This window comes from Anastrepha ludens, chromosome 5, assembly GCF_028408465.1.
Source record: "Anastrepha ludens isolate Willacy chromosome 5, idAnaLude1.1, whole genome shotgun sequence".
Classification (NCBI taxonomy): domain Eukaryota; kingdom Metazoa; phylum Arthropoda; class Insecta; order Diptera; family Tephritidae; genus Anastrepha; species Anastrepha ludens.
The window spans coordinates 121,636,898-121,648,361 of record NC_071501.1 but is presented as its reverse complement, the minus strand read 5'-3'; the positions used below and the strand labels follow the sequence as shown (position 1 = coordinate 121,648,361).

The window sequence follows — 11,464 nt, the reverse complement described above, 5'->3', positions numbered from 1 at the left end:
AGGGTCTTAAGATTAATGTTACCAAAACTAAATTCATTGCAGTATGCAGAAAAGGTGAATCCGTAGAAGAGTTTCCAAATTCCAATACCTGTTCATGGGAAATTAAAACAAGAAAAGAAATGACAGCTCATCATTGTGCAACTATAAACATGGAATTAAAAATTTAGCTTGGTCAAATGCTATGTATGGCCAGTACTCTTGTATGCAATGGAGGTACCCCTAAAATAGCGGATATGAACAAAATAAAAGCAAATAAAATTAAAGATGTTCAGACGTATGCTTAAAATTCCATGGACTAACCACATTTCCTGCAGTGAGTTTCTTCGCCAAATTAACCAAAATGGGCAGCGATGTTGAAATGAAGAAAGAGGGTTGTCTAGGACATATTCTACGAAACGAAAACTACAAATTGCTACAACTTATGCTGGAAGGAAAAATCGAACGAAGACGTGCGATTGTGAAGAAAGAGATATCATGCTGCAGCGAAGCTTTCAGTGAAATTATAACTAATAGTTTGGACAACATAAATTTACACCTAACAAACCTATTTAAATATCCGCGTAAACTTTTACGAACGCTTACATTCGAAAAGAACATGAAAACAAAGAAGAGAAGATTATGATGACAGATCCAATGAAACAACGCCAATTCGGTATTTTAGAATTCTAGAAAAAGCTGAGTGAAGACCATTTTTCCACCCCTTATGAACACTTTGCCAATATAGGTGCGATTTGAGACTGTATTTTGTGTGCACTCTAAGGGCGCCATTTGGGACATCGTGATTTAAGTAGCTTATTTTTGCCGCATTTGCGAAATTTGAATGACTTGAAGACATAGATGATTTTTATTTTATACATATAAATCATCAAGGTAAATATTTCCTTCTTCTAAATTAAAAAAGTGATAATACAATGATCACCGTCCTCGTTTCTACGCTCTTTAGCGACTCTTAATTTAGCAAACGTTTTTTGTTCTTAGTTTTAAAATTTGCTATTACTGCATGATTTGGCAACTCTACCTTTTATACGAATATATTCGCTCTTACATATACCATATAACTCAGCTTTCCTTGCTTTCTCAGCCGTAGTATCTCACTTAGGAAAACCACTGTCATTAACATTTGCACCTTCGTCGCCGACATTCCATGCGTCAGTATAAAATTTCATATGCGTACGTACCTTTGTAGTATTTTTGTGTGTAGTTCCAGTGTGTTTTGCTTATGTTTAATGAATATGAACTAATTTATGTGTACTTTTGTGCAAATACAGCACTGATGCGCTAAATAGAACGCGACTCAGAACTTGGTTGTTTTCAGTAGAGAAAAAAGTGCGAGTATGCAAAAATATGATAATACCAGTATTTTTTGAATTTTTTCGATTTGCTCCAATAATTTTTCAATCTTACAAACTTCACAAAAAAAAAAAACAAACAAAATAAGTCTGTGTTCTCAAACCACAAGGGAAAGACAAAACACTGAACAGAAATTTGGTCTGCATCAGCACGAGGGAATATTCCCTTATAGTTTTCAATGCAATGGGCTGAAAATAAAAACGTTGATACTCAAACATATTTCTTCTTACATGATTTATAGATGTTACGAGTTTTTTCAAAGATCATTTGCCGTCCTCCGTTTTAGGGTCATAACATTCGTCTTCACGCATTTCATTTGTGTTTAAGTCTATTTTGTGAGCAGACCAACTACAGATATTTGGTAGTCCACAAACTGGACTTCTGAGAAGGCATATGACACTGCTCATGGCCCTCAAGACATGAAGTAAGTTTATTTTATAATATTTGGCTGTAGGTATTTGAATACAACTCGAAAAATTAATAGGATCCGACTATGAAACCCTAGGGAATATTGAGCATATTCTCAGCTACTAATGAAGAAAATTTAGAAACAATTTCAGAGATTTCAAAACCTACAACAAAAAAAATGCTCAACAAAATTTAGAAAAAAGAAAATAAAAGTTTTTTCACATTTTTTTTTCAAGTATATTTTATTATAAAAAATAAATAAATGAGGTAAAGAAGCAATTTCAGTGATTCCAAAAATTACAAAAAAAAAGAAAAAATAAAAAAACCAGAAATTTGTTCCCATAAATTTAGAAAAAAAAAATTTTGAAAAGAGTGAACATTTGTTTACAAGTGTATTTTATTCGAAGAAATAAAGAAACAATTTCAGTGACTTCAAAAATTAACCCAAAAAAAATATATAAAAAAGAATAAATTTAGAACAAAAAACAATTTTTTCAAAAAAATGAAGAAAAAAAGATTTTTGTTTTACAAGTATATTTATACCAAAAAATAAAGAAATAAAGAATAGAAACAATTTGAGTGGTTTCAAAAAGTACAACAAAAAAAAGAAAAAATAGGAAAACAAAAATATTTTTTGAATAAATTGAGAACAAAAAAAAATAAAATTTTTTCAAAAAAATTAGTTTGCAAGTATATTTTATACTAAAAAATAAAGAAATACAATTTTTAAAAATAACTGAATACTTTTGTGTTTAAAACGCTCTACAGCAAATTTCTTTGGCATTGAATAAATCTCAGAATTACAATTTTTTTATAAGAAGGCTTGAGTATTATTGGTTTAATAAACCTTGAAAGTGGTGAAAAATGCCAAATCATGCCCAAAATATTTATATCATTTGCTCCATTGTAAATTCTTTTTACAAGATGGGCTCCTCTTTTTGAAGTGTTCTCTTGATGGCCCATAGTCCAATTACAATGCTTTCAAAAGAATACCTCTAGCCCTCATATATTCTTAGTCTACCCCGATCTTTGCCCGATACAAAAAGCCTCTCACGCCACTGTGCCAAACTGTCAAAATTCTTGCAGAAAAATATCCCCAGAAATTTGAAGTATCTTCGTCGAAGTGTGGGGCACTTAAAAATTAAGCGCTTCCTCAACATTTAAGCTTAGGAAATTTGTGTGTGAAGACATGTCTAATAGTAACCATTTAGAGTTGCGATATTCGGACTAATTTTTCCTAGTTTCGCGAACCAAATCCGTGTCCTGTCCTCAGTATAAACTGCTGATGAGTTGTCGAAAATATTGCAGGTATCTTCTATATTTTTGTACACCTAATGTGTTAGTTATTGGTGACCTAAAGTGATGAATGCCAGCTTTACTGCCAACAATAAAAGCGGGTTGGAAAAAAGAGAGGTGCAGCAAGCTTATCTGGTTTCCTTTCATGTCCTTTAGACATACTTTAGAACTTCGGGGTGACATTATACAAGGTTTGGTCATCCAAAGCAACATTTTATGAGTACCTTTGGTTACTACCTCAGAGGGGATTTCACAGCAGAATTATGACCGTTCGTTTCATACGTATTTTTACACTATACTCATCAGCGTTTCTTCAGATGGCAACGAAATAGCATGAACGATGTCTGTATTGATTTTTTTCGTACGCCACCAACAGACCCATCTCAGTTTTTGTCGACCTCTGTTTTAAACAAATCACTGTCACTTCCCATGTTACGTCAGTAAATCAGCTGATTGCTTCAACTTCACTTAGAGCCGATTTATGGTCTGATGTTTGGCCACACCTTTACATTCTGTATATTCAACCTAAATACCATTAACCTCCTCCGTAATATCAACACCTCGGGTTGGCTATCTGCCCGTCTCATAATGACATCAAAACGGCACTTTGGTACTGCTTGGGGAGTGCCAGACTGGCATTTCAACCATTTCACCTACTCACAAAACTTATCGGAATTCAGGGTCAATCATCCATCGTTTCAAGTGGTTAAAATTGTAAACCATCTGACACTAAGTGCTCGTATCAAGCGAAGACTGTTTTCTCAGAAGGAACTGGCCCACCCTAGCTATGATGTAATGAGATTTGCTATAGGGTTAATACCACAGAATTTATGGTGTTATTATCTTCTTGTTTATCTTATTCTGTTATTCTTTGGATAGATTTTGTCTTAAAAAAAGCTCCTCTTGATGAGAGTGATTAAGGGGTTATATACCTTGTGGTCCGGTGAAATTAGCGAAAGTTGGGTTTTTTTTAAAGATATGTAGCAATAATTTTATTGTATAAAAGTTTTTATTATTGGATATTACAATGTTTAAAGAAAAAAAAAGGCTTTGTTTGTGTAAAAATATTTAAAAATGGCGGAGTTATGGCGTTTTCCCCCAAGACCCTTTTTTTGGAAGAGGCTTGCGGTGGACGCGATTCAAGTCCACCAAGTCAACTGAAATCAAAAAATCGAAAAGATTTCATTAGTATAGGGTTATATCTTCTTAGTGAACGATCAATATATTAAATATTTTGATTTTTGTGAAAATAGGAACATGTTTTTAAAAAACTCCACTTCTACAGTCCTAAAATTGGCATTAAAAAATTCATATCTGCAAAATAAAAATTTATACATAAAAAGTTGATCGTTCACTAAGAGGCGACATCAATTACGAACAATTTAAAAAAAAAATTATAAAAATCGGTTGAATACTTTTTTTGCAATCGCGTCCACCGCAAAAGCACTTTTGGAAAAACACGTTTTTGAGATAATCGCGTTTAAAGTTTCAAGCGCCGCATGAGGCCGTACGCTCAGGACGTGACGACGCACAATTTAAAACGCTGTAACTTTCGATCTATTGCTCAGATCTCTATGAAATTTTTGGAAAATGTTCTCAAGGGATTGTACTTTACGATAAAGAAATAAAATTTATTTTGATTTTTTTGAAAAACACAAGGTATATAACCCCTTAAGAGAAAAGGCCAAATCCTGTTTAACAAGAAATACTACGATATTTTTTTCTTTGAAATTCCTATACTTTCTTTTCGCTCCGTAATTTTTCCAAATTCATACAAGGTATTGCAGCCCTTAGTTTTCATAATTCGCGACAGCTTAAAAAATTATTTTCAGCAAAATTTTGTGAATTGGTGTGTGCCAGTTCAAATATCAGCAAGCACTATTTCTCTCAACTTTCGAAATTTTTAGGTAGTTTAAATATTACAACAAACATATGTACTACTTTCAGCATATTTCGTTCTTAAAAAAACTAAAAAAAATAGGTGGTACTAATTATCGGGCCAGTGCTGTATAAGAACGTGCATTTGCTGGTATGCATGGAAGTGGACATTTCTGTAGCAACGGCATTGCATATTCTCTACAATCAGATTTTGCACCCATCAGCCGGCACTAACCTGCCGCACAGTTATGTGTTCATGCAAAGTGAAAATCAAGAAACAAGAAGAAAACGAGGAAAAAGCAACACAACAAACACAAAACATAGAAGTCCAACCGTACAGTGACGCAGTTTACCGCTTCACAGCTACGAAATTCTCCAACTTTCATTTTCCTCAGGCACTACGCCGCTAAAATACAAAGCACGCGTTCGAGCATGTTGCTGTTGCATGTTGCACGTTGTGAGTTGTAGCTGGCCAAGTGAGCGCTGCGCTGCTTGGAAATGCCACTACATGACTGCCACATGGCGAACATTCACTTTCAGTTGTGTTGAAGCTACTCTCAGTAAAGGTGTTGAGGAAATTTTTGTTAGCGGCAAATAAAACGCGTGAATGTGAATACTATAACAACGTTCACATATACAAGCGTAGATTTATATGAGAATTGAGAGCATAGCGCGCCGAGTAAATTTACCTGTGTAAGTGAATGCAAGCAACGGTGACGAACTATGTTTGAGGCTTTGTGTTTTACTTTTTGTATTTTTTTTGGTTTTTTGTTTTCAAATGCTAGTCCATTGCATACCTCAAGGCGCCATCAAGCACTAACGCGTGTCTAACTGCCACATCGAGTAGCTTAAATGAATTGGTGAAAGATAAATAAAAATGCGTTTCAAATTGCAAACGGGAAAAATACTATTGGATTATGTAAATAGAAGGAAAAAAGTGTATGTGTGTGTTTGCTTGGAAATTGTTTTGAGTGCTTTCTGAGCGAAATTTTATTTACTTTTCAAACACCAAATAGAAAAATGGCAACCAAAAAGAATCACAATACAACACAAACACACATTTGCTTGTGCCAGTGAAAACATTGAAACTGTCAAACGTCTGTCGAGTGGCGAAAGTGTCGAGCGCAATTAGCTGATATAGAAAGTGTTAAAGTAACGTTAAAAATAAGCAGTGTTTTTAATGTAGCAACAACAGTAAAATACAAGAAAAAAGTGACAACGCTCTGTGAAGGAGAGAAAAACACCCAACTGACAACCTTTCAGCCGGCATTTGTGGATTCACTCGAATGCTTCCACAGTCAACGTTTAGTCGTAATTTTGCGAGTTCTACAACAAAAGACCATATTTTTTCAGAAAAAATTTTGATTGTTGGCGCAAAAAACTGTTGGAAAAATAATTTGAATAACCAAAGACACATCTTTACTCGCGACTAATATAATACATACAAATATAAAAAATATGTACACTGTGAAAAAATATTTCAATGCCTGAGTGCTCATTCCAACAGAGTTAAGTGCTTAATGCGTGCAGTACGTAAATAATAAAATTTTAATTTGTGCTCAAAACGTGTCAGTGCCGTTGGACAGTTTATCATGCCAAGGCTCTAAGGTTATGTCAATTATACGACAATAGTTAAAAAGCAAAATGGGCCAACACTCAAATAAATAAATAAATATATGCACGCACACATATACGCATATATATATGTACATAAAGGTATAAACAAAACTGCCGCCTGCAATCAACGTTTGACGTCAGCCCTAGGCAGTAGTTAGCACTCAGCGCTCTCCTTCCACCCACCATGGCGTATACGTAATTTTTTAAATAATTCATGAAGCCATGAATGAGTAAACTACGAATTTGTTTCGTTGAAGGCAATAAAAAACATGAAAACAAACATTTGAACAAAAACAAAAATAAAAAAAAACAAATACAAATACAAAAAATAAGCATTCGTAGAATATCACACTCGAGAGACTATTTTTAGTGGCCTTAGGAGGCGTTTTCTACGAAAATTTAAATTTGAGTCACAAAACGCGTCACAGAATCCAGAAATACATTTTATTGACTTTTAGAATAAGTACATTTCACAACAACTCAGTAGGCATGTCACTTTTTGTTTTATTTTATAGCCTTTCGTGGTACTGCATTCAAATTTTCCATTTTAATCAAACGAATTCAAAACTTCAAGAAAATCACTAAATCGATAGCCGTTGGCACTTGGCAAGAAACGTTGTTGGCAATATACTAGTTCTAAGCTATTTCGTAACCCTTTGACCGCCAGGTGTTAGTTACATGCAGTGGATGAAGCTGTAGACTTTCCAAAATTCCGCGTTTTGTAGGCACAATTTTGGACTGGGCATTGCAGCAGTCTTATCTACCACCTATCCAGAATTGATGCCTGCTGAAACCTGGCTTGACACAAACGCAGTCTTGACTTAACTAACTCCGTTGAATGTCTTCTTGAATGTCTATGACTTACGCGTTATTGGCATTGCCAACCCACCTAGACAGCGTTACAATAAGCGACGGCAGCAACAGTTGCATAAGAAGTCATGAGCGTTTACAAAATTATGCGAAATTGAAATTTGTTTATAAGGGATGGGGATTTAACAGCTATGGAATTGGCATGAAAAATCCAGCAAGTACAGAAATAAGATTTCTTTTCAGTCGGTTAGTAGTTGATCAATGATGGAACTTGACTTCAGGCGGGTGGCAATTTGTATAGGCACATGGTAATGGAGCAACCATTTTTTAGTAGTACTAGGTGATCATTATCTCCAACTTACGCTTTCCGAGGATCAGAGACTTTAATTAGCCTTATAAGAATCGCTTAGAGGAATGATTGGGATCTTTTGATGCCGTGATCTACTTTACATTAACAATAGGCAGTACGGCAACTAGCACCAAGCTAAATGTTTTCCAGCTCATATTCACATCCTTTGGGAACATTAAGCCGTTTGCTGTGACAGCGCGAGATTCATCACTTTTAAGTAGAAATATATCATAATTCTGTATCTGGCTCATGAAGTACATTAAATATTATATTTTTGATGAGTCGCCTATTAATAAGTATTGATCCAAATGTTGCACTTTTATAGAGCGATTGGGCTAGACGTTTGCTGTGAAATGTCCTGCGAATACTTATTTACTAATCATTAATTTTTTTAAGTATATTAAGTTCCTCCATTTCATCAACCTGGTCCAAGTGTAAGTCTTTGTCTTATGAAATCAAATGCATAATATTGCATAAAAAGGCGAATACCTCAAAAATAAAATATATAAATGAGGCTACAGTGCGTTTAATACCAGAGGAGTGCGTTTAATGGCAGAGGGACTTATTGATAAGTGTTGGCAATTGTTTTGTTTTTAATTCGATTAAACATTTTTTTTATGAAAATATAGTTCATTCTTCTACAAAAACCATATAATTCGAAGTATTCACCTTTTTTTAAAAAAAAAAAACAAAGAAAAACAAAAATCAGAAAATTTACTTCAAAATTTCTAAGAATTTGATCAGCATTTCTACAGAAATCTTAACTCAGCGAAAGTAATATAACGCAAAGTATGAAGTTTAGTATGAAATAAGTAAAAAAAAATATTAGAAAATTTTCAAACTTTTATATCATCCCATGGAAGTTTAGTTTAAATAACGAAAGGTTGGAATCGCTTAAAATCACTTTTATTTTTTAATTTTTTTTCTGACGGTTTTGCGTATTTTTTTCATAAGGCGCATGCTCGACAGTTTTTTATATATTTATGAATTCATCTGGTCATCTTAACAACACATCATATACTCCAATCCTGTGTACTCTAAGCACCGCTGAGTTACGCTTTTTATTTCATAATCACATGGAAGAAAGAACCTAAAACAGTCAGCAAAAGAAACATTTTGAGCCACTTTAAATTTTCCCTTTATTATACTTAATTCAATGAGACATTTTAGTTTGGAATTTGCCTAAAGAATCTGTTTAAAAAGTTTGACATTTCGATACAAATTTTTTGGGCTGCACTACTTTTAAATGTATTCCTTTACATTTGTTTTTGTACCATTCATGAAAAAATGCATAATTTAAGAAAAGAAGCGTAGTTGAAATTTTTATTTAAACACTGAGAAGATAATGAAGCTTCAGCTTGGCTGTAAGTTATTGCTTGAAAGCGTGCAAGTTTAATAGGCGTTGCTTATCAGCATAAGTCCCAAGAAGGTCTAGTAGTATAATTGTGAAAAGTACGCATATTAACTCCTTTCTCACACAACTAAAAAATATGCATGGCCTGTATTTTGAATATCAACTCAAATCAAATCAAAAACTAGCCTCTACTATTTCACTTTCCTAATAGAAAATTCCATTATTTTATTGAAAAGCGAGTTTTAGTTAATGTTATGGTAAATTGAAGTAGTTGCTTTATTTTAATATTAGAAAAAATAGGTTTTCTATTCTATTAGTTGCACTTCCATTTCCATTTCCATGACTTCCATTCCCACACCTTTAAATTTTCTTCATTTTGCTATTTGATTGCTTCATTGCGAATCGTCGACTGCTAGGAGCTCTCTAATAGAGTAGCGATGCAAATTATATTATTTTTTAATTACACATCATCTCCAAGCGTAATGCCGTTGAACTTTGTTGCGTCGGCCTTAAGCACACCGTTGGAGGATCCGTCGTAACTACATATTCACATTAATGTAAATATATTAACTAGTTGTGCAACTAGTCGAAATGGACTTGAAATGTAGTTTTTTGATTTTGTTAAATTTTAAGTAAGCAGCAGATTTTAAAAAGAGAAACAAGGAACAACTTTTTGTCAGAACTGAGTAATTATTCGGTATAAAACTTTGCCACCGCCATTTTTCAATAGACACAGATTTAAAATGTTTCGCTTGAAAATCTGAGAGCTTAACCAAAATACCATCTTTCATAAGTGTCTGAGTTTAAACTTTTAAATTATTCTTATCATAAGGCTACTGGCGTCTATAGTAGCCGAACGGAATTGGTGCGAGACTAGCATTACGTAGAGCTTAAGATCGAATCTTCGTGCAGCAGAATGATGGAAAACGTTTTTTTAAGACTCGGATATTTTATATATTTCGTCTATTCTTTCTTTATTGGATTTAAAACAATGCCATATGATTCATCTCCTTATTTGACTTTGTTTTATTCTTATGCTCTAAATATGTTACAAATAGCTCACAATAAACACAAAGAAACTGCGCCACACCGCTAAGGAAAAAATTATATGTAAACATTTTCGAATTTTTTAGCAGCTTGAAATTTGCACTATAAAAACTATAGCTTATTAAATTTTAGTATAACAAAGTGTATGATCTCTTGAAATTGATGATGATAAGCGTGCGTAACAACAACAACTTTATAGAAATTCGAAAGTAAATCCACGGAATTGTGTGAAAGTTCGTGAATATTTTCTAAATTTTGTATAGAATTTGAAAATTGAACTTACGTTGGCTTTGTAAGATAATTAGCTATACATTTCTTAAAAAATAAAAAATAGTCAAAATAGGTCAAAATGTTAAGGTGCTACAGTTTGGTGCGTGTTGTAGGTAATAAGAGTGCATTGGTTCAGAAATGAGATAAAAGTGTTCTATATATTGAGAGTAAATATGTATAGTAGTAGTTGTAGTAGTTTATTAAAAAAAAAAATATTCAGAATTTTGATAATTACTTATTCTAGTATTAAGAAAAAATATTAATATTAAATAATTTAATGACGAATGGCATAAGCCGTCTGCCGATTTATTTTTCGTGCAAAACAAATTCGGTTTTTCAAACCAGTTGAAGTTTTTTACTAAGTAATCTCCGTATATAAAGGCATATTTAATAAAACGCAAAAAATGATATTTTTCCCCATTGAGAATCCTAATCAGTTGTGAATCATTTAAAGTAAATTTTCTGAAAAAGATTTTTCTATATTCTCTTAATATTGGGCAGCGTGCCAGGAAATTGTTATGATTTCAGGCTTGACTAAATTACACTTTGAACAAGTTTTATTTTCTGTGTCAAATATGTTTTTATTTCAATTTATCATACCACCCCTAGCTCTCATTATCCACACGCTGGATTCTAAGTCGTATTTTTTGAAGTGAAACTTCTTAGGCGCCGATGGACGAGCGAGAATGGAGAGTAAAATTTCAAGGCCCTGCAACGTTTTGGGCATTTTCGTTCTGCTTTTTTTTCTTGGTGCTTACTTTCCGTTTCCTGGCTAGTGCTTGTGCGTACTATAAAGTGCTATCCATTCCGACGTCTGATTTATTGGTATTGCCTTGCGGTAATTTGTGCCGTTGCAGCGGTCCTGTAATCGCTGCGTTTGTGCGGGTGATAAACCCACAACTATGATAAGAAGCGTCACTAAGCCAAGCCTCGAGTAAGCAGCTCACGATTGTGGCAGAATATTTTCTATTTTTTGATGAAATCATTTTTCGATAATAAAATGTGTTAGTTAAAAAATTGCACTGCTCTTTGTAGCAAAGTCGCATAACTCAAACGCAAAACTCCTCAAATGTTAATCCTGCTCC

General features: G+C 33.5%; 1 long non-coding RNA gene across 1 annotated transcript in view; it reads left to right on the top strand.

Annotated features, from left to right (window-relative positions):
* The first annotated feature begins 5,488 nt into the window (after nt 1-5,488).
* Nucleotides 5,489-11,464, top strand: part of LOC128863905 (uncharacterized) — a 111,881-nt gene continuing 105,905 nt past the window's right edge. Inside the window, exon 1 of the long non-coding RNA XR_008454635.1 lies at nt 5,489-5,625. This is a non-coding gene — a long non-coding RNA (uncharacterized LOC128863905). The remainder of the gene's footprint in view (nt 5,626-11,464) is intronic.